Source organism: Lissotriton vulgaris, chromosome 10 (assembly GCF_964263255.1).
Source record: "Lissotriton vulgaris chromosome 10, aLisVul1.2, whole genome shotgun sequence".
Taxonomy (NCBI): Eukaryota; Metazoa; Chordata; class Amphibia; order Caudata; family Salamandridae; genus Lissotriton; species Lissotriton vulgaris.
Genome location: NC_141698.1, coordinates 1,013,173,341 through 1,013,197,005, shown reverse-complemented (window position 1 = coordinate 1,013,197,005; position 23,665 = coordinate 1,013,173,341).

Here is a 23,665-nt window from a genome sequence, read left to right as displayed (position 1 = left end):
GTTGACATAGGACACTAGCCGATCCATGGCTTTATTTTTTGTCGATAAATTGAGACATTTGTAATGAATAATATCTAAGCCATAAACCATGAGCATGTGGTCCCAAATTGGGTAAAGAGAGTCTTTTACATATGTAATCTGGCATTAGAAACACATTTTAATATGGCGCTCATGGTGTGATCTGAGGGATGAGTCCTATGTCTGTTTCCGTAATTTATTGAAACTTTATTTAACATGCTGACTGTCTGTTGTAAGTGACACACTGACGAAGGCAGTACGCCGAAACGCGTTTGTGCAGTTTGTTTCAATAAACCTTTGCGTGGTTTTGGCATCCCTCTTTGAGTGATGCGTCTTTTCTGCAAAGAGAAGAAAAGTTGGAGCGTAATATATATATATATATATATATATATATATATATATATATATATATATATATATATGTATGTATGTATGTATGTATGTATGTATGTATGTGTATATATATATATGTATGTATGTATGTATGTATATATATATATATATATTCACTGAAAAAACCATAGGTTATAGACCATATATAGTTAGGAATTAGCATTTACAAAACCTTGAAAATTCATTGAAAAAACCATGGGTTATAGACCATATATAGTTAGGAATTAGCATTTACAAAACCTTATTTTACTCACACAAAACCATTGAAATTCCATATATAGTTAGTTGCACTAACTATATATCGCGCACCCGCAATCCACTGCTGATGATGTCACATATTACATCATTCATGACATGGTCAGTGACATCACTGATGACATCACTGATGACATCTCAAATGAAATCACTGATGACATCACTGATGACATCATCCAGTGACTGTATGTTTCTGTAAAGTTTAAATATGTTTAAATAGTTTTTTTTCAGTGAATTTTCAAGGTTTTGTAAATGCTAATTCCTAACTATATATGGTCTATAACGTATGGTTTTTTCAGTGAATTTCAATGTTTTTTTAATAGCAAATATCAAAAGCTTTAAAATGTCAAGTACGTGGTAGGTAAAAACATTTTCGTGTTTATGCACGCTGATGTGCTTTGAACGCTGCCCCCCCCTCTTTTCTTTTAGGAGTATTCTCTCTTTGCAGATAGTGAAGGGTAGGTAACGCAGGCCTTTGCCCCCGTTGTAATCCGTCGTGCCTGCTTCCCTCTCCATTTGATTGATTGTTATCCAAGCATTTACTGTTTTGGAATTGGTTCTCTTTGGTTCATTCTCTATTTACAAACAAGCACAGAGTCACAATACTCTGTTTAGTCTTTTGCAGATAGTGAAAAATCATTAGAAAAAACAAAAAGGAATCAAGCAAAATCAGTAGGCCACTAATGGGATCTCTTTTTGACCTCGCTAAAATAGAAACATTAGGAACAACACCTCATGAGAAATATGAAACTAGTGAGAGGAGCTCAACGCCATGATGGCTGCAAGACAGCTCGGCTCCGCCGCCCACCCGGCCCAAAACAACGACAAACTCTATGCAAATATTATAAATATATACAACACACCAGCAAAGTAACAGGGTAAAACGTTTTATTAAATAACGATTTACATGGCAGCCTGCTGCAACATCGATCCAAATGCATGCCGCCGTTCCCGGGATTTCTCCCCGACTACTCTGCGGCCTACGAGATGGAGAGGCCGGGGCGTTGACTAGGCGGGGCCTCCGGCCGCAACCACAGCGCCAACGATCGCTGCTGACGGAGGGGAGCCTTGCCGGTGAGAGCCACTGATCTGAAGAACCGCTGCCTGCGGTGCCTCCCTGAGCCGCTTGACAGAGGCCCCGGAGGGGTGGTGTGGTGGCGCTGACTCGCAGGGGGCGCTTGGTTCCTGCCCCCTCCCCAAGTCTTGTTGCCCTGGTGGGGCCTGAGATCGCCCACCAACATAGGCGGCCGGCTCCCGGGGTCAGGCGGAACTGTTTGCCTTTTGGTGACTCTTCCATTCTGGACCTTGTCCCACAATCCGTTTGACCTGAAGACACGTCCTGCGGTGCCCTGGTCCGACCATCACATATACCTGCGCCAAAAGACAGCGTGGGGTGCACTGGAAGGGAGAGGCGGCACAAACGAGCCTCCACCACCTCCCCAGGTGGAGGTTTCTCAGCTACACCCCAGCGCTTCACTCGGCCAGCTGAGTTGCGCCCGCTCTTGCGGCACAGTGCCTCGCTCGGCCAGCTGAATTGCGCCTGCTCTTGCTATTACAGCGTCTCACCCGCCATCCGGCTGAATTGCACCCACTCTTGCGGTACAGCGACAGGCGGCTGCCACGGAGCTCGCGAAATGGCGGTCGGCTCCACAGACTTGGGCCTGGCCTGCAAGGATGGCTCTGGGCAACCCTGGAACTTGAACGCTTGACTGCTAGGGCATGGGCCCCATTCCCAAAAGCGTCCCCTCAGCCTTGAAGATTCTACAAGAGTCCCCGGGGCCCCCGACTCCCGCAGACTTCCGGTGGGGAGCGACTGCCATGATTGCTCGCGGAATGGCCACGACGTAGCCATAGAATGCTCTCATGCTGACGCCAGCTTCAGTCTGAAACATCCAGAAACACTGTAGACTACCAATTCGATCAGTTCCCGTGTAACCCCAACGTGACCCGGTAGAGAAGAACTTGCCCTCCCCTCTTTGACTGATGGTTCTTGTTGCCTGTCCCTTCTGTTGTCATTTAACAGAACTTTTTGGACTGCTGAAAGGGGTTCTGTTCCGACCGCTGGTTGGTGGAGACATTTTGACTATATTCTGGACCTGCCCGGCCTCGCCCAAAATGGCGTCGGTATAAATGAGACTCGCAACTCCTTGATGTGTACTGGTTGCTCAGCCTTGATATCACGAGATATGTATGCAGTTTTGGAGCACATGGCGGGCGGGGACGGGTACTGAATGAACATTTGGACATCCCTATTGATATTAAGTTCTGAGGTATTATTCATTACTGTACTATTGAAAGTTCGAATTAACGTTACTCATGGTACTTGCCCGCAAATGTATATCTAGATAATTTCATTGTAACTGTTAGACACCTTAATTCCTGCAACCTAATGACCCGCCCGTTACGTTTTTCTACAGTGTAAAGGTCCCCTCATCATATACGATTCCAGTTTGCTCCGTGGCCGGCCCACGTGGTTGTAGGCCCGTATTTATATACTGACATTTTTGCAAAAAAGAGTTTTCGAAGGAAGTATGGAATCAGCGTCATAACAATCGTCTAGGTTGGTAGGGTTTTAGAATAATGGCTGTTATTCCCAAACAATAGAAGACAGATAATGCAGACCCTTTGCCTGATTTTGGATTGATTGAAATTTGTATCCGTCACACCAGCCCTTTTTCCAGAATTGTTAGAAAATGGTCGACCGTAGCTTAAGGTATCTCCCGAATGTAAGGTGTGGTATTTTGTCCCATAAAATAAGACTAATTGAGAAACAAATACATGAAGAGGGAACTCGAATTTAAAGACAAACACAATGAAACATTTTTTGGCATCATAAGAAGGGGAGGATATGTTACACAGAAAAATAATGCGAAAGGGATAGCCAAGATCTGTTGTATCACACGTTCCTGCAGCTAGTCTGATACATTGTAAGTAGAAGCTTTTTCGTGTTTGCGCGTGCTGACATCCTCTGAATGCTGTATCCCCCCCCTTTCTTTTCTCCTCTGTAGGTTACATCGGAATTCCGACTGAAGAATGGAGTGGACATGGACCGCACCGTGCTCCATGTAAGGAAAGACATAGACAAGCGCTGTGAGATATTGCATGGAGTGCAGACCATCACTGGGAACGTGTGGTGTGACTTTGCGTACATGCCCTGATTGTATGGTATGAATGTGTATGTATTCCATATGCCCGGCCGATAAATGTTCTGTTTGCGCAACTGCCGTGTTAGAAAACAACATAGTGACGCGTCGCGTAACCGTGACGTATCGCGTTGTCGCGTAATGCGTCATATGACGCGCCGCGTTAGCACACCCGGAAGTGCTCCGGTGCGCAAGGCGCGAAGCACAGCTTCCCGGAAGCGATCCGGGGCGCGGAGCGCGTAACGTAAGCATAACAGGTCATGTGACTTGTTAATAAAACTTTTCATTGGTTCATTTCACTTTTGGGTTCCTAATGCTGTAAGGCTAGGTCATGTGACCTAAAAATAACACTTTTCATTGGTTTAGAACTATTTTTTGTCCCAAATGATGAAAACCCCTCCTTGTTTCCTCACTCTGACATTCATCTTTGTGAGAGGAAGACCTTTTTTCATCACTTAGCAATAGCAAGTGTTGTAGCTTCAGCTGGTGCATCCCCACCACCACCACCACCTCCTAGGAAGAGAGTACCACCTCCTCAGGTGGTGGTTAAGCAAGAGGTGCCCCTCCACACCTTCTTGTTGCCTGATTCGGCCAGCTCAATCGATCGAGCATGAGACTCTGTTGTGATCTGAAGAATCGCTGCCTGCGGTGCCTCCCTGAGCCGCTTGACGGAGGCCCCCGAGGGGCGGTGTGGTGGCGCGGACTGGGAGGGGGCGCTTGGCTCCTGACCCCTCCCCAAGTCTCACTCGGCCAGCTGAGTTGCGACCACTCTTGCGGCCTACGACATGGAGAGGCCGGGGCGTTGACTAGGCGGGGCCTCCGGCCGCAACCACAGCGCCAACGATTGCTGCTGACGGAAGGGAGCCTTGCCGGTGAGAGCCACTGATCTGAAGAACCGCTGCCTGCGGTGCCTCCCTGAACCGCTTGACGGAGGCCCCCAAGGGGCGGTGTGGTGGCGCGGACTGGGAGGGGGCGCTTAGCTCCTGCCCCCTCCCCAAGTCTCGCTCGGCCACCTGAGTTGTGCCCACTCTTGCGGCCTACGACATGGAGAGACCGGGGCGTTGACTAGGCGGGGCCTCCGGCCGCAACCACAGCGCCAACGATTGCTGCTGACGGAGGGGAGCCTTGCCGGTGAGAGCCACTGATCTGAAGAACCGCTGCCTGCGGTGCCTCCCTGAACAGCTTGACGGAGGCCCCCGAGGGGCGGTGTGGTGGCGCGGACTGGGAGGGGGCGCTTGGCTCCTGCCCCCTCGACGGTATTCCTCGCTCGGCCAGCTGAGTTGCGCCCACTCTTGTGGCCTACGACATGGAGAGGCCGGGGCGTTGACTAGGCGGGGCCTCCGGCCGCAACCCAGCGCCAACGATCGCTGCTAACGGAGGGGAGGCTTGCCAGTGAGAGCCACTGATCTGAAGAACCGCTGCCTGCGGTGCCTCCCTGAACGGCTTGACGGAGGCCCCCGAGGGGCGGTGTGGTGGCGCGGACTGGGAGGGGGCACTTGGCTCCTGCCCCCTCACCAAGTCTTGTTGCCCTGGTGTGGCCTGAGATCGCCCCCGACATAGGCGGCCGGCTCCCGGGGTCCGGCGGAACTTTTTGCCTTTTGGTGACTCTTCTATTCTGCACCTTGTCCTACAATCCGTTTGACCTGAAGACACGTCCTGCGGCCTGGTCCCTGAATGTGTGCAGGGGGACGGTATTGATTGGATCAAGATGCGGCTTCACACAAAGCTGACTCAAGTGTTGCTGCTGATGCTATGCAGACAAAAACTGGTTTTCAGTTTGTACATTCTTCAGGATTTTTCCATCCAAGGCTGGTTGAGAGTTTGTAGAACGATGGCTTCAGATTTTCAACATACTACTCTTCAACATTCTTCATAAATGTAACAATGTGAGACTCACTAGGAGAACGGCCGTTTATCTTTCCTTTCAAAATGCTGCCAACAATATTTTCTGAATGGAAGACACCATCTTGTAGCATAAAGGGCTGCGTCAAGGGTGGTATTGCCCAGAACGTCTTGTTTTCTAGTGCTCGTAATGACGAAGCCAGAACTGCCGAAAGGGATTCTGGTCCTGCCGCTACTTATTGGAGACATTGAACTATACTCTGGACCTGCCTGGCCTCGACCAAAATGGCGCCAGTATGGGAGCGACTTGCAACTCCTTATGACATTCTAGTTACTTAGCCTTGACGTTATGGGGGATGTATGCGGTCTTTGTGCACATTGCGGGCGGGGAAGGGTACTGACTGGGAATACGGACAACCCTATTGATGTTGATTTTTCATTATTGATTATTGTATTAATAAAGCTTCGAAGTAATGTTACCCATGATACTCGCCCATGGTGTGCGTATGGATGATTTTATTGTAACTGATCCTGTTATACTTTCAATTAAAAAATCAACCTTCACTGATCCTGCAACCGTTTGTCACGGTTAGTTTTTTCAATTAAATGTTTATGCACGCTGATGTGCTTTGAACGCTGCCCCCCCCTCCTCATCATTTAGATTACCACTGCCCATTGCACAAAAGCATACCGGGCGCTCCCAGCGCAAAAAAAAACGATTTCTTTTTTTTTTTTGCCCCGCGGGGCCCTTTTAAAGCCTCCACATCAAACCTAGGGGGTCAGGGAGGATCTACTATGCCCCCTTATGGTCATTTTCCCCTTCGTTTTGGCCTCCTCTTGTCTCTCGATCCTACCGAGAGATAAGATGGTGGCCGCTCCGGACTGTTTAGAATGTTGACAGACACCGGAGAGCCAATCAGCTTCGCTTCGCGAAGTTCCGTTACGCGTCAAGTACGCGAACCGGAGCGCTACCCGGAGCGCTGTCACAGATATATATATTTTTTTGAACGTTCATTTATCAAAATCCACTGGAGCACATATATTGAGACCTAGCAAAGGCACATCGGGCTGACAGTCCCTACAATTTTGCCAAGTTTCATGCAAATCCATTCAGCCTTTCGAGCTAAAAGTGAGGCCAACCGCCCTAAGGAAATTAACATGGGAAAAACGCGTTTTGGGACCCCCCTTTTTTCTCGGCCCCCCTTTGACGAACCCCCCCCACATTTTCAGGGGCTGCTCAGAAACAAAATGTGCCATTTTCCTGAAAATTTCAGCCAATTCCGTCCACAAACGCCAAAGTTATTAGACATAGAATTTTCAAAAATCCCATAGAGAAAAAATCCTAACTATATATACCTACTGGCGACCGCCAGTAGGTAATATATATATATATATATATATATATATATATATATATATATATATATATATATATATATATATATATATATATATATATATATATATATATATATATATATATATATATATATATATTCCAAATGAAATACACACTGCACCCGCTGGCAGCATGAAACAGGCCTTCCAGCCAATCCTTCGTTTCAATCCTTTATTGTGGTAAAACAAAAAAGCGTAAAAGCATTACGCGTTTTGACTCAGGCAAAGTCTTAAATATATGCAAAGTCAAGAGTGCTCATGTGTTTAGCGTTTAGATAAATGCTATGTAAACAATGAAGAGGGATATGTCGTACTGCATTAATCATTAAAGGGCTTGAGGTTCAAATAACTATCCAAGTGGATTTTCACTTAAAATTTTCAAAATGAAGTCAGTGCAAGCTTTTCCGTTTTTGATGCGCTGATAAATCCTTAGTCATGTATTTGTTTAGCATCTCTTTCCTTTCACTGACGTGAGTTCATTACTCAAAGAACCACGAAGTCCAGAATGCTCAGCTGTTAGCTAAATAAAACCATGTCCTTTACTTTCACTTGCTGGCATGGTAACCCACGCCTATTATATTATACTTCCACCTGGCGGTTTTCAGTAGGTAGTTATAGTTAGGGCCTAGTTTCCATAGGAACAGTGTTTTGTGTTCTGCTAATAACTGTGGTGCCGTTTGATGAATCTTCACAAACTCTTCAAAACCAGTTTGCCAGTCACTTCAGCTGCTTATGCCCCGTGCAATGTACTGCATATTACCTCACATATTACATCAGTCAGTAATATCACTGATGACATCTCAAATGACATCACTGATGACATCATCCAGTGAGTGTGAGTGTTTTGTAAATGTTTCTGACATTGAAGAATATATATAGAGCTGCTACATAAGTTAAATTACTAATCTTTCTGTACTACTAAAGAGTTTGTATTTCTAAGATATAGCATTTGAACTATAATACTGTTTCTAAAGTGGGTATACTATTTATGAGTGAACTACCCTCTACACTGACACATGTCCCTGCTGATGTATGAGTATGGTAGTGCTTTGTGTCAGTCAAAGCAGTTTTTGAAGCTCCCACCCACTAGGAGTGGACTTGGTGTTTACTCCCACTTGGCAGGAGTTTTGATAATGCAAATACAGGTTTCCCTGCCTGCGCCGCTGAGGGAAGGGAAACCACTATGTCTGGGGGATGGGGTCTCCGTGAGCTTAAATGGCGCCCCCATAAGGTAAGCATTTCATTTAATTTGATCCTTAAAGGGAGGTGTGGCACGTCTTCCCATATAAAGGAATTCCGTGGGCTCATCAGTGCTTCAGCAGGCTCGGGGAGTGGGGCCATGCAAACGCCCTGCCCTTGATAAACACAGTCCTGGGAGTGGGCGCCCAGGGGGTGGGCTCCCCGGGGCTTATAGTTATTAAAAGCTTCCCGGCAACCATTTTTTTTATTTCCGATCCAGTGAGAGTCTTGTGGGATCGGGGCATTTTTTGCCCTTTTTCCTAGTCTCTTGAGTCGCTCGCGAACCCAACTGCCTAAATATACAATTATTTTTTACCATAAATTTCTAAAAAACTACTGAACAGATTTACACCAAAACACAAAAAACTCACTCTGCGGGCCAAGATCTAGCTTCCTAACAAATTTGGTGCAATTCCGCTCAGGAGTTGTTCGCTATAGCCTTGTCTAAGAATAACTATGGAAAATGCATGGGGATTATGTATTGTGGGACCCCACCCACTTTTTCTGTACCCCTGCTTGGCAGATTACCCCAAAACTCTCCAGGAAGGACTTGAGGTGGATTAACATTTTTTTAGGAAAGTGTTGTGAAGATTCATCAAACAGGGTCAAAGTTATTAGCAGACAAAAATACGGTCTTTCCAAGGAAAGGCAGACCTAACTGTCACTACCTAGTGGTAGCTGCCACTGGGTGATATATGTGGATAGATAGATAGATAGATAGATAGATAGATAGATAGATAGATAGATAGATAGATAGATAGATAGATAGATAGATAGATAGATAGATAGATAGATAGATAGATAGATAGATAGATAGATAGATAGATAGATAGATAGATAGATAGATCGATCGATAGATAGATACATAGATAGATAGATAGATAGATAGATAGATAGATAGATAGATAGATAGATAGATAGATAGATAGATAGATAGATAGATAGATAGATAGATAGATAGATAGATAGATAGATAGATAGAATTTTTCCTTTTCTCCCTGACTCTCATAGGAAGACCTTAGTTCAGGCTTTGGTTATAAGCTGCCTTGATTATTGCAACGGTCTTCTGGCAGGTGCAAATGAGGAGGTTTTGGATCGTCTACAGGTGGTGCAAAATACAGCAGCTAGGTTGGTGCTAAACGCACCCCCCAGATCCCCCTCAAAACCATTACTTCACAAACTTCACTGGTTACCAATTCGTCAACGAGTAAAGTTTAACACCTGCTGCATCATTCATAAGGGCCTCAATCAACTGGGACCAGAGTATCTGGCCAGCAAATTTGTTCCTTATGCCCCTACCCGTGCCCTTAGATCCAGTGACCAGTTGTTACTGAGTGTTCCCAAGATAACCAAGTCCAGGCTAGGTGGCAGGGCTCTGTCCGTAGTAGGCCCTAATCTCTGGAACTCACTCCCGCTCTCATTGAGACAAAGTCATAACCACCTTCAATTCAGAAAACACTTGAAAACCTTTCTGTTTAGTTCATTTTAACCAGCACCTTGTTAGTTTATAGGAGCTTTCACAGCACTTTTTAACTTCATTGCTTTCTCTATCAGTTTTCTTACCGGTTGTCACCAGCGCCGAGATACCCCTACGGGAGTTTATTCATAGCGCTATATAAACACGTAAATAAATAGATAGATAGATAGATAGATAGATAGATAGATAGATAGATAGATAGATAGATAGATAGATAGATAGATAGATAGACAGACAGACAGACAGACAGACAGACAGACAGACAGACAGACAGACAGACAGACAGACAGACAGACAGACAGACAGACAGATAGATAGATAGATAGATAGATAGATAGATAGATAGATAGATAGATAGATAGATAGATAGATAGATAGATAGATAGATAGATAGATGGATGGATGGATAGATAGATAGATAGATAGATAGATAGATGGATGGATGGATGGATGGATGGATGGATGGATGGATGGATGGATGGATGGATGGATGGATGTATGGATGGATGGATTTGAAATGAATAGGCTGGTAGAGATCTCCACCACTACAACAGTAGCAAAGTTCTCCAGCAAGGTGGTGGAAAGCTCTACCAATGTGTGACAAATTACAAGTAGTAACTTTACACTTGTAAATTTGGGGCTACCTCCTAGTTTCAGGTATTTGAGACAAGAAAGTCTATACTTTGGAGTATATTTACTCAACCGTGTAAGAATATATGTACATTCACATTCACATGAAGTGTAAGAATAAATGTACTTATGTGTAAATGTGTTGTGTGCTTTGTGAGCGCGTCCTTTGGGGTCTTCTTGATGGTCTGGTGGGTGTTTCGCCAAGTGGTTGGAGTGGCTGAGGCACTATCTCTGCTGTCCCAGCCTCCATCCACCTGTAATAAGAAGTTTACCACTTGTGTGTCAGGCCTTTTTAGGGAAAAGTGGTTCAATTGACAGGACAAGAGCATTTTAAGTCAAAAATGATAATGCCCACTGACACACAGAGAAATAAGCAACAAGTTTTCCATTTGATGAATGAAAACGAATTATAGTTAGAATAGCTTATGCAATATTAATTTAAAATCAGTGTGCATACTTAGGAGAATTAGAAACAACTTAAGACAGCCTCTATACATGAGCTAATCAATCCATTAGAATAAAGAAATAATAGAACAGGCTTATTGCCCTTCTGCTCAATGCAAAAGTGGGAGAAAACTAGGGGCAAGTGGAACTTGAAGAGTTTCACTCCACCGAATTCCACGAGCAGGCTGAATTGGCATGTCATGTTGATTTTTAGCGGCGGGTGCTTGGTTCACGCTGCAGAATCAGTGTGTGAACAGCTCCACGCAGAACGCCAGATAGTGCTGCTTCTTTGCTGCCGCTTGCCTAGATTTTTACTCGAACTGCAACTTTCTCACCACAAGTGGCAGCTTCCTCACTGCGAACGCTCGGCACTGCCTGTGTTGAGAAAATCTCACTGGGTGCCATTCTAGCGCCCAAAAGTCACGCTAGGGGAATTCAATTCTCGCTTGGCAACTTAACGTTGGCGAGGCGCACTCAAGAAAAAACCTGCCACGTGACTGTTGGCGGAGTTTTGCTGGAACTCTGCGTTGAGTAGGCAAAACTCTGTGAACTCCGCCGGTGGGTAGAGGAATTTATCGTTCACCCGTAGAGAAAACACAAAAAAGTGCTTGGCCAAATTCTGCAAAGGAACAATTTTAACCCTTTTGCTGTTGAGGTGCAGCCTCTATGCATGGAAAAATTAATGTATTCCAATAAAGCAATACCATATAATCCTCTGTTTAGTGAATGGCGCGGAGTTTAATTCAAAGAACACAAAATCAATAGTGTGGGGACACATTTTTACAAGTGGCCAATTTTAACCCTTCCTCTGATGTGGTGTTTGTTCACATCTGTGCTGGAGCTACTTAAAACAAGCATTTGCAATGCAATGGTCTCGGCATCATTAAAGGTAGAGCTATTGGCATTGCTCATGACATTTCTTTTTTTTTCTTTAAATCATAAATAAATGGCATTGTCATTTACATTGCCAATACACAGCACTCTGCACTCAACAGCACACACCACTCTGCACCTGCACTCACTGCTCTGCACACTCACTCTGCACTCACTACTCTGCACTCACTACTCTGCACTCACTATTCTGCATTCTGCACACTCACTCTGCACTCACTACTCTGCACTCACTACTCTGCACTCACTACTCACTACTCTGCACTCACTACTCTGCACTCACTACTCTGCACTCACTACTCTGCACTCACTACTGTGCACTCACTATTCACTACTCTGCACTAACTACTCACTACTCTGCACTCACTACTCACTACTCTGCACTCACTACTCACTACTCTGCACTCTGCACTCACTACTCTGCACTCACTATTCACTACTCTGCACTCACTACTCACTACTCTGCACTCACTACTCACTACTCTGCACTCACTACTCTGCACTCACTACTCTGCACTCACTACTCTGCACTCACTACTCACTACTCTGCACTCACTACTCTGCACTCACTACTCTGCACTCACTATTCACTACTCTGCAGTAACTATTCACTACTCTGCACTCACTACTCACTACTCTGTACTCACTACTCACTACTCTGCACTCTGCACTCACTACTCTGCACTCACTATTCACTACTCTGCACTCACTACTCTGCACTCACTACTCACTACTCTGCACTCACTACTCTGCACTCACTACTCTGCACTCACTATTCACTACTCTGCACTCACTACTCTGCACTCACTACTCACTACTCACTACTCTGCACTCACTACTCACTACTCTGCACTCACTACTCACTACTCTGCACTCACTACTCTGCACTCACTACTCACTACTCTGCACTCACTACTCACTACTCTGCACTCACTACTCTGCACTCACTACTCACTACTCTGCACTCACTACTTAAAGGGAGGTGTGGCACGTCTTCCCATATAAAGGAATTCCGTGGGCTCATCAGTGCTTCAGCAGGCTCGGGGAGTGGGGCCATGCAAACGCCCTACCCTTGATGAACACAGTCCTGGGAGTGGGTGCCCAGCGGGTGGGCTCCCCGGGGCTTATAGTTATTAAATGCTTCCCGGCCACCATTTTTTTTAATTTCAGATCCAGTGAGAGTCTTGTGGGATCGTGGCATTTTTTTGCCCTTTTTCCTAGTCTCTTGAGACTCTCGCGAACCCAACTGCCTAAATATACAATCATTTTTTACCATAGATTTCTCAAAAACTACTGAACAGATTTACACCAAAACACAAAAAACTCACTCTGCGGGCCAAGATCTCTCTTCCTAAAACCTTTGGTGCAATTCCGCTCAGGAGTTGTTTGCTATAGCCTTGTCTAAGAATAACTATGGAAAATGCATGGGGATTATGTATTGTGGGACCCCACTAACTTTTTCTGTACCCCTGCTTGGCAGATTACCCTGAAACTTTCCATGAAGGACTTGAGGTGGATTAACATTTTTTTAGGAAAGTGTTGGGAAGATTCATCAAAACAGGGTCACAGTTATTAGCAGACAAATATACGGTCACCTATGGCAGACCTAACTGTCACTACCTAGTGGTAGCTGCCACTGGATGATATATGTATATAGATAGATAGATAGATAGATAGATAGATAGATAGATAGATAGATAGATAGATAGATAGATAGATAGATAGATAGATAGATAGATAGATAAATAGATAGATAGATAGATAGATAGATAGATAGATAGATAGATAGATAGATAGATAGATAGATAGAGGATGGATGGATGGATGGATGGATGGATGGATGGATGGATGGATGGATGATTTGAAATGAGTAGGCTGGTAGAGATCTCCACCACTACAACAGTAGCAAAGATCTCCAGCAAGGTGGTGGAAAGCTCTACCAATGTGTGACAAATTACAAGTAGTAACTTTACACTTGTACATTTGGGGCTACCTCCTAGTTTCAGGTATTTGAGACAAGAAAGTCTATACTTTGGAGTATATTTACTCAACCGTGTAAGAATATATGTACATTCACATTCACATGAACTGTAAGAATAAATGTACTTATGTGTAGATGTGTTGTGTGCTTTGTGAGCGCGTCCTTTGGGGTCTTCTTTATGGTCTGGTGGGTGTTTCGCTAAGTGGTTCCTCTGATGTGGTGTTTGTTCACATCTATGCTGGAGCTACTTCAAAAGATTTGCCATTAAGTGTTTGAGCACACGTACACCCTTTATTATATTAAACACTCATACAAATAATGTGTTTTTTCCAACACATTCAAGCCTATGTTTTGGTGCAGACCCCATGTCAATATCGCATTGCAGCCTGTACATGAAATGAAAAAAGTGGATATTTTTATTTTCTTTAAACAATTTTCTGAACTTTTTGCTGCTGTACTCAAATAGACAAACATCCTTGAAAGATAAGCAAGTACAAGTTGCTGTGAATGTTTGGAGTACCTTAGGACTAAATCTGTGTGAGTTTTCATAGGTCTGTGTGGGTTTTCCTAAGGAATGTAGTGTGGACAATTGTATAATACGAGTGAAAATCCCTGTTTATGAGGCACTGTTCATTTGATGTCAGATATCACGCTCAGTACTTTTGTAAAAAGTATTAAGACTGCATATTTTCTAATTCTGTGATGAGTAAGGAATCTATTGGTGTAATCCAGACTCTCATTCCCCTTTTTTGTGGGCCAGTAGAACATGCTCAACATGACATTTGTCAGATGTTTAGCATTTTCCCAAAACATGCACTTCTGTCCAATCTCTCCTAAGCAGGGACATATCCCTGACAGGGCTTGACCCCCATTGTTGTTGCTCTGGGTAGCCAGAGCATTGGGGTACAAGGCGTGTATTGGTGTTCGAAGGTACAGGAAGCCCACAGGCGGGTAGATGTGTGTAGTGCATCTGGAGAATTTGGAAAACAACTGAAAGCATCATGCCAGTTTAGGATACCTCCCTTTTGCTCACAAGTTTCCGGTAGCACTAGAAGTAGGAGAACAGTGTTGTGTTGAATCGGTATACAAACGCTTCCAGTTTCTACTCTAGTTCATTCCTTATGCTCAAGCCCCCAGGCATCTCAGCCTTCTGTCTCAGCCCTCAAGTCCGGCCCAACCACAAGTCCCTCCCTCAACCTACCCCACACCTCCACATTCTTAGAACCCCATTGCACCAACATTCCCACAGCACCAATATTCCTACGCCAACAAACAGCAGATGATGTAGCGCCCCTGGAGTGATTCCAGCAGAATGCGAAGCTAGAAACTGCTTTCTCATGAGGCCTTTCTATTCTTTGGCGATCATTGGTTAGGTGTTATTTAGCCTGAGAAGCACTGCCTTTTAAGATGTAAACTGTTGCAGACTCTTTATTCATCCATGTCTATGTTTAAATGTGTCTGCATGCACAATTTGCTTAGCTCCAGAGATGCAAAAAATCGTGCTTGTATACGTTTGAAAGATTTCAAAATGTTCAAACTATACAATGAACACTGAGGGGCCTTTTCACAAACTACACTTTGTATTATGTTTAGAAGTACTACAGTATTACTCAAATACTACAAAATGATATTCACAAACCTATGAACAGGGGTATCTGTCTCCTCCTCTCTCATCTTTTATGTGTGGAGATCCCCAACCCGACTGTGGGAGATCTATGCCTATGTAGGTTGTCACCTACAGTGTCTCTGGTGGGCTTGTTGATCTATCGCCCTCCCGGACCTTTGGGTAGTTTCCCTAACTCTCTCTTGGAAATTACTGCACTTCTTGCCTCTTCAACTGCCAACTTTGTTGTTCTCGGCGATTTTAATATCCATCTTGAGGACCCAGCCAATGCCACAGGAGTCGATCTGCTCGACGATCTCAGATCTTTTGGACTCAATTTGGCCAATTCGGGCGCGACCCATGAGAAGGGCCACCTGCTTGATCCCTTATTTTCTAACCTGGACCATCTTACTCCATCTCCGGCTCTTGCCCTACCTTGGACAGACCATTATTTGGTGTCCGCGTTATGGCAATTCGACAGCCGAGCTGCGGTGGTCCCTCGGGTTCACACCCTGGAGAGAGCCTGGTCGAGGCTCCCAGTTGACACCTGGGCGGCACACCTGGAGTACACGCAGCTCTCTCAGGGAGCCAACCCGATAGTCGCCGACGCGAACTTCCACACCTGGCTCGTGGATTCTCTAGACACTCTCCTACCCAAAAAGAAACAACTTACGAGGGGGAAGAGAGTGGGCTCGGCACCTTGGTATTCATCAGAATTAAGAACTCTGAGGAAAGGATGTAAGAGACTAGAGCAGTCCTGGAGGAGAGACTGGAGTGAGGCGAATCGTAAAGAATATCGTGCGGCCCTGAGCAGGTACAAATCCGCTATTCGGGTGGCAAAATCAGGATTCTTCGAAGAGCGCATTGTCTCTGCGGCCAATTCTTCCAAAGAGTCATTTAGGGTCATTAAGGAGCTACTCAATGCCCCCGACCCTCAGGTTTTCCACGAGGACCCTCGCAAAAAATGCACAGAACTGGCCTCGTATTTTAAAAGTAAAATCGACAACATACTGGCTTCCCTTCCCCGGCTAGGTGAGATCTCCTCTTTGGAGGACAATCCCAGCTCCCAACCTGAGTTACCATTGGCGGAGTTGGCTTCCCTCGGTCCAGTTACTAAGGAGGAAGTCCTGTCGGTGCTGAGATCTATGAAGAGCGGCTCCCCGAAAGACCCAGCACCTATTAAATATCTTAAACAGGTGTCATCTACTATCGTTGGCCCTGCTACGGACTTGATAAACCTGTCTCTCGCCCATGGGGTGGTCCCCCCCAGTTGGAAAGGGGCGGTGGTTAAGGCTCTTTTGAAAAAGCCTAACCTCGATCCCGCCGATCTCGCCAACTTTCGGCCTATCTCTTTGCTGCCGGGTATCAGTAAGGTGGCTGAGAAGCTGGTGAATAGCCGCCTCTCCAACTTCTTGGAAGCCAATTCCCTCCTGGGCGACTCCCAAACGGGTTTTCGGCCCGGTCAGGGGACCGACACCGCCCTGCTGGCGGTCGTGGAGAATGCGAGGAGCATGCTGGATTCGGGGGGATCAGTGGCAGTGATCCTCCTGGACCTCAGCGCTGCTTTTGACACCGTGGACCATCAGGTGCTTCTCCAACGGCTGTCAGGGGTCGGGGTCACGGGTTTGGCCCTCAAATGGTTCGCCTCCTTCCTGGAAGGTCGTACATTTGAGGTGTGGGAAGGCCAGGAAAAATCATCTTCTACCCCTCTCCAGTGTGGTGTGCCACAGGGCTCTTCATTGAGCCCTACCCTATTCAACGTTTACATGCCCCCCCTGGAGAATGTGGTACGGCCGCTGGGTATCAAAATCATCAGTTACGCTGATGATACCCAGCTGGTGGTAGGCCTCTCCCAGTCGGCGTACCATCCCGACCGGCTGCACACGTGTCTTGAAAAGATCTACACGTGGATGTGCAGCTCAGCCCTAAAGTTAAATGGCTCCAAAACGGAACTGATGCTGCTGGGGAACTCCTCTCCATCTTTGCCCCCCAGCAGCTGGCCAGACTGTTTGGGACCGATGCCCCCCCCAAGCAGGAGATCAAGAGCTTGGGGGTATGGCTGGAGCAGGACCTATCATTTAAAACCCATGCCAAAAAGACTGCTGGCGTGTGCTTTGGCCTGCTCCGTTCAGCCCAGAAGATTCTGCCCTTGCTCCCAGTGGCCACTCGAAGGCTTCTCATCCAGGGACTTATCATCTCGCGGCTGGATTTCAGCAATGCGCTTTTCCTGGGCGCACCCGAATCGACCCTGAACAGACTGCAGCAAGTGCAGAACGCGGCTGCCAGGCTTTTGACGGGTCTCCCGAGGCGGCAATCTGCCCGCCCGGCGTTGAGGGCACTGCACTGGCTCCCTGTGAAGGACCGGGTGAAATTCAAGTCACTCTGCATCGCCCACAAAGTCCTGCACGGGGTGGGTCCACCTATTCTTGAGGAGATGGTCCAGCCCTATAAGGCCTCTCGTTCCCTTCGCTCTGACCACCAACATCTCCTTCAGGTTGGCAGGGTGAAAAAGGCAAGAACTGGGGGCAGAAGGTTTTCAATAAATGTGGCCTCCTTGTGGAACTCACTGCCCCTACAACTGCGCTCCGAAGCCAGTCTCTTCAGGTTTCGTAAACTTTTAAAAACTTTTTTGTTCTCTGTTTAATCCTTGCATTCTTGTAGCTGTGTTATGTTCTGATAAGCGCGGGGATGCCTATTGGTAACCAGGCGCTATACAAAACTCGGAATAATAATAATAATATACATTTTTGTAGAAAATGTGTTTGGGAGTTGCAGGGGAAGAGGATGTGCCTGGGGGAATATTTCTGAACTAAATAGGCAGAGCTTAGAGAGGAGTAAGGAGGGTTTTAGGAAGGGCTAAGGAGGGGTTTCTGGAAGAACATGCACCCACCCACAAAAGTGTAAACCCATTGCTATTCACAAACTGCACTTTTAAAACTTCTACAGCCAAAAAATGCTTCAAAACAGTATATGCGCTCCATGCACCCCTACCACTTGTATTGCAACACCCTCCCATACAAAGTAAGCAGGGGGCAGGGACTTAAAATATTACCTCTTAGGAAACAATGGTAAAATAAATGATTATTTAAGATTTTTAATATATAATTTAATTTAAAGTTAATGAAATATAGATGAATACAAAAACAAATTGGTGTATTGTAAAATATTTTAATAACATTTTTTAATTTAAAAATAAATGCACATTTTTTTTAAATCGTTATTTAAATAACTTTTATACATTTTTTTGTAATTGTACTGCAGAGTAACGAAGTATAAAACCTTTAATTTAGGTGGGAATGTTCTAATATAGCTTCAAAAAATCATTGTAATTAAATTTAAATTAAGTTATTAGTGGTGTAGCATTGTTCTCACATTTTGTTCTACATCTAAAATAAATATATCAAATCAATTTAGATTAATATTTGATATTAAATTTTTTTAATCATTTTTTTCAATTTAAAAACTTGTCAGAATGGGTATTGCACCGTTACAACGCAACTTTTACAACGCACTACCATTACATCGCAACTTTTACAACGCAGGATCCATTACAATGCATGCCTTTACAACGCATGTCATTACATAGCAGATGCTATTACAACGCATGCTATTACAACGTAAGTATAGGTAAGTATATAATTTTATTTTATTTTTTATTTTACATTATTTAATTAATTTAATTAATATTAAAATTAAATAGATATATTAATTTATGTATTAAAAAAAATAAATTAAATATATTAATTTAAGTAATTTTAAACAACATAAGTTTGAGTATAGGAGTATATGTTTTGGGGTACTGAGGTATATGTTTTGGGGTGTTTGGGTATTTTTAGTGTTTTAGGGCTGGGTTTGGTTTTTGGGGTACAAGGGTATTATTAGGTTTTAGGGCTGGGTTTGGTTTTTTGGGTACAGGGGTATTTTTAGGTTTTAGGGCTGGGTTTGGTTTTTGGGGTACAGGGGTATTTTTAGGTTTTAGGGCTAGGTTTGGTTTTTGGGGTACAGAGGTATTTTTTAGGTTTTAGGGCTGGGTTTGGTTTTTGGGGTACAGGGGTATTTTTAGGTTTTAGGGCTAGGCTTGGTTTTTGGGGTACAGGGGTATTTTTAGGTTTTAGGGCTGGGTTTGGTTTTTGGGGTACAGGGGTATTTTTAGGTTTTAGGGCTGGGTTTGGTTTTTGGGGTACAGGGGTATTTTTAGGTTTTAGGGCTATGTTTGGTTTTTGGGGTACAGGGGTATTTTTAGGTTTTAGGGCTGGGTTTGGTTTTTGGGGTACAGGGGTATTTTTAGGTTTTAGGGCTGGGTTTGGTTTTTGGGGTACAGGGGTATTTTTAGTGTTCACTTTTTTTAAAAACACGATTTAAATAAATTAATTAAATTAAATTAATTAAATTAAATTAAATTAAATTAATTACATTATTTACAATAAAAAAATAATTAAATTACATTACTTAAATTAAATAAAATTAATTACATTTTTTAAATTAATTAAATAATAAAATTAAATTATATTATTTACAATTTATAAATTAATTAAATTACATTTATTAAATTAAATTACATTATATTAATTATTATTTTTAATTTATTTAAATTAAATGTATTATAATAAATTAAATTATATTACTTACAATTTATAAATTAATTAAATTACCTTTGTTAAATTATATTAAATAAATTACATTAATTTCAATTTTAATATTAATTAAATTACAATAATTAAATTAAATTAAATTAATTACTTTTTAAAATTAATTAAATGAAATTATTTATTTTAAATTAATTAAATTAACTAAATTACATTATTTTAAAAAAGATATACTTACATATACTTACGTTGTAATGGCATGCGTTGTAATAGTATCTGCTATGTAATGACATGCGTTGTAATGGCATGCATTGTAATGGATCCTGTGTTGTAAAAATTGCGATGTAACGGTCTGCGTTGTAAAATAACGCGTTGTAACATCATAGATCCGTCAGAATGTCCCCATACTTTCACAACAATCTGCTCCCCAATTGGTGGAGACCTTCTCCTACTTATGAAAAGCTACTAGTCATAACTTTACACTCGTAAATCTGGTTTCACCTCCTGTTTCAGAGGGTGGAGACATGTAAGTCTAAATTTATAGTAAATTTACACTCAGGAACTGGTAGGAAATTTACAGCATAGTGTAAGAGTAAATGTACATGAGTAAATCTACTCACCTGTAAATTTATCTTTGTGAATAGACACCCAAATAAGTACTGATCCAGCGGCCCTACAGAAAATCTGTTTCAACAACACTACCCAACACCATGATACTCACCATTAATCATAAACTCTTCACAAGGCCCATAAATGACTGAGACAAATATTGACCAACTGAATCATGTGACCTAATTAATCGGAACTATTCACAAACTATTTACATTTTATATACAACTGCAGTTTGTCATCATCATATTTATAAATGGAAACATTTAATTAAGTCACCTAGGCAATGGATCAACTGATGGCAACTAGACTTAGAATAAACAAGACCAGCTTGTCATTTCAAAATCTATTTTATTAACTTTATTTTCAAATAAAGAGCATCTTTAATTAAGAAATCTTTTTATTAGCATTTAGTAAGCATCTTTTATTAAGTAAAGGCACATTAGACTGTCATTTCAAAACAAATCAGCATGAGAAGTATTTAAGCAGAAAGGGTCTCGTTCCCTAAATTCTATTTCCCTGTCTAAACTTATTAGAACCTAAAAGAAAAGTCATTAGTTCAGCTTTCCTTACGTGAGTCAAAAGTCCGACAGCATCTCACGCCCATCAGGATTCAGGAACGAGCCAGCAGCCCTCCTCCCAATGGGCCGTTTTATACCTTTTCTCTATCTAGAACTAACTAAAAGAATACTTTTTCTTTGACATTCAGCGTTTTGATTGGCTGACAGCCGTCAGTCTATGTGAGCTCATAGCCTTTTTCAATCCAAAATTGTGCCTTTCTAAAACGTCTTTGTCCTTTGTCCTTTGTCCTTTGTCCTTTGTCCACAAGCGACATTAGCTTCAGAGGATTTTGCAACATCTTATTGAATAACAGTCGCTGCTTCCTCAGCTTGGCTTTTCTGCTGCTTCCTGTCCTTGGAGTTATTCCACACGGAGCACATCTTGCACAGTTCTATTTATTTGTTAACTGATGATCACAAAAATGTGACAAACTTTTCCATTCTTTGGCTGTGCTCGGCTCATCACGACAGGATTCCAAACACCCATTTAAAAGCTAGGCCTCAGGCCTCTTTTTCGAGAACTAGTATGCAAAGAAACACAAAACTTTAATTAATTTGAGTAAGGAAAGTCATTCTGTTACCCACCCCCTTTACTAATGTTAACCCATTAGTTTATGTTATCTAGCTTTAAGCACAATTAAGCAGCAATTATAAAAACCTTCTTCACATGGGCTTCAGGATTCTCCATGAGCCTTTGCCACATAAAAGACACGACATAGACGAAAGCACATTTAAAATAAGCACATGCTAATATTTAAACAGCCGCAATTAATGTTGACAATACAAATAGACAATGAATATGCTCTTTGAACGTATCAGGTCTAAATAATTTAATAAAAAGACACAAAGTCGCAGCTGAGTTAAAATATATACAACCTGATGTTGTCTGTATACAAGAAACGCATATCCCATGGGTTAAGAGGGAGGTTTTAAAGGATTTAGGATTTATGTTGGTATCTGCCTCCAAACAATCTAGTATGATACGAGGGGTGGCTATCTTAACTAAAGATAGCTCAATAACAGTCGGCCGTAAGGTAGAAGATAAAAAGGGCCGGTGTGTCATTGTGGAATTGAAAACTGGAAATAGACAACTTACTTTAGTATCGGTATATGGGGCTAATCTGGATGACCCCGAACCATTAATAGAGATCAATATGGAGTTACTTAATTTTCAACAGCCGATAGTGGTCTGTGGCGATATTAACATAAATCTGACCAATAGTGCATTAGGAGATGCACAAGCAATTTATAAAGGACGTAAACCTAGGGTGTACACAGCACTTAAGAATTTATTACAAGATCATGGATTGGTCGATACTTGGGGTATGTTGAGAGAGAGGGATAGTGGATTTACATTTTACTCTCATCCACATAAAAAGTTAGTAAGATTAGATTATTTTTTTATACCTCGAAATTTACTTGAAGGAACCAATATCAGAATTTATCCCAGGATATCCTCGGATCATTCTCCTGTAGTGGTAGATATTCATCGCTTAGCCAAAAGGAAGACACAATCCAGCTTTTCATATGATCGAAAGCTGGGTTTAAATGCAGAATTTATTGCACATATGCAGGGCTGGATTCAAATCTTCTTTGATGAAATCGAGGTATTGCCAATATCCCGGTAGTATGGGATACATTTAAAGCAGGGTTTAGGGGAGAATGCATTAATTTTGTAATCAGTCAACGCAAGAAGCTAAGGAAAGAATTGGATAATTTATATGAACTTCTGATTAAAGCTGAGATTTGCTTAACTAGAAAAGTTGCATTGGATAATAATATTTTGGGTTTCTGGGATAAAGAAATCGCCAGAAAATGTTTATCTTCAAAATTGACGAGTTATGAATTTGGTGAGAGAATAGGCAGGACCTTGGCAACAAGGCTTCGAATGAAACAGACAGCCCAGAATATAAGTGCAATGAAAGACTCCCAAGGTAATTTACAATCCGATCCGGAAAGCATCTTAGGAATATTTAAAACTTTTTACGCAAAGCCTTATGCCAGGGAGGACAGTATGGTTTCAGACGACCAATGGTATGACAGAATGTTGATAGATTTGAAGATTCTAGATCCTGGATTAGCTGATGAATTAGATCTACCTATAACTATGATTGAAGTGGAGACCGCAGTGAATAGTTTCGCAGTGGGTAAAGCCGCGGGGCCAGATAGATTGCCAGTTGAAGTTTATAAACGTTTTTTTTATATTTTAAAAGATGAGTTCTATCAGGTAATCTTGGCAGCTCAAGATGGCAATCCCCCCGCTACATGGGCTGAAGCAACGATAGTTGTGTTCTGCAAAAAAGATAAACCCACTGATAATGTAGGATCCTACAGACCCATATCGCTGTTGAATGTGGACAACAAGATATACTCAAATATTTTAGCTAATCGGTTATCAGGGGTAGTGGCATCGCTAGTATCTAGATATCAACATGGGTTTATCCCTAAAAGAAGTACAGTTGATCATATTAATAAAGTTATCACGCTGTTTGATTTGGCCGCTGTGAATAAACGGAAATTAGCGCTTTTTTTATTAGACGCGGAAAAAGCGTTTGACCGAGTGTCTTGGGAGTACCTCTGGACTTTAATGGATAAA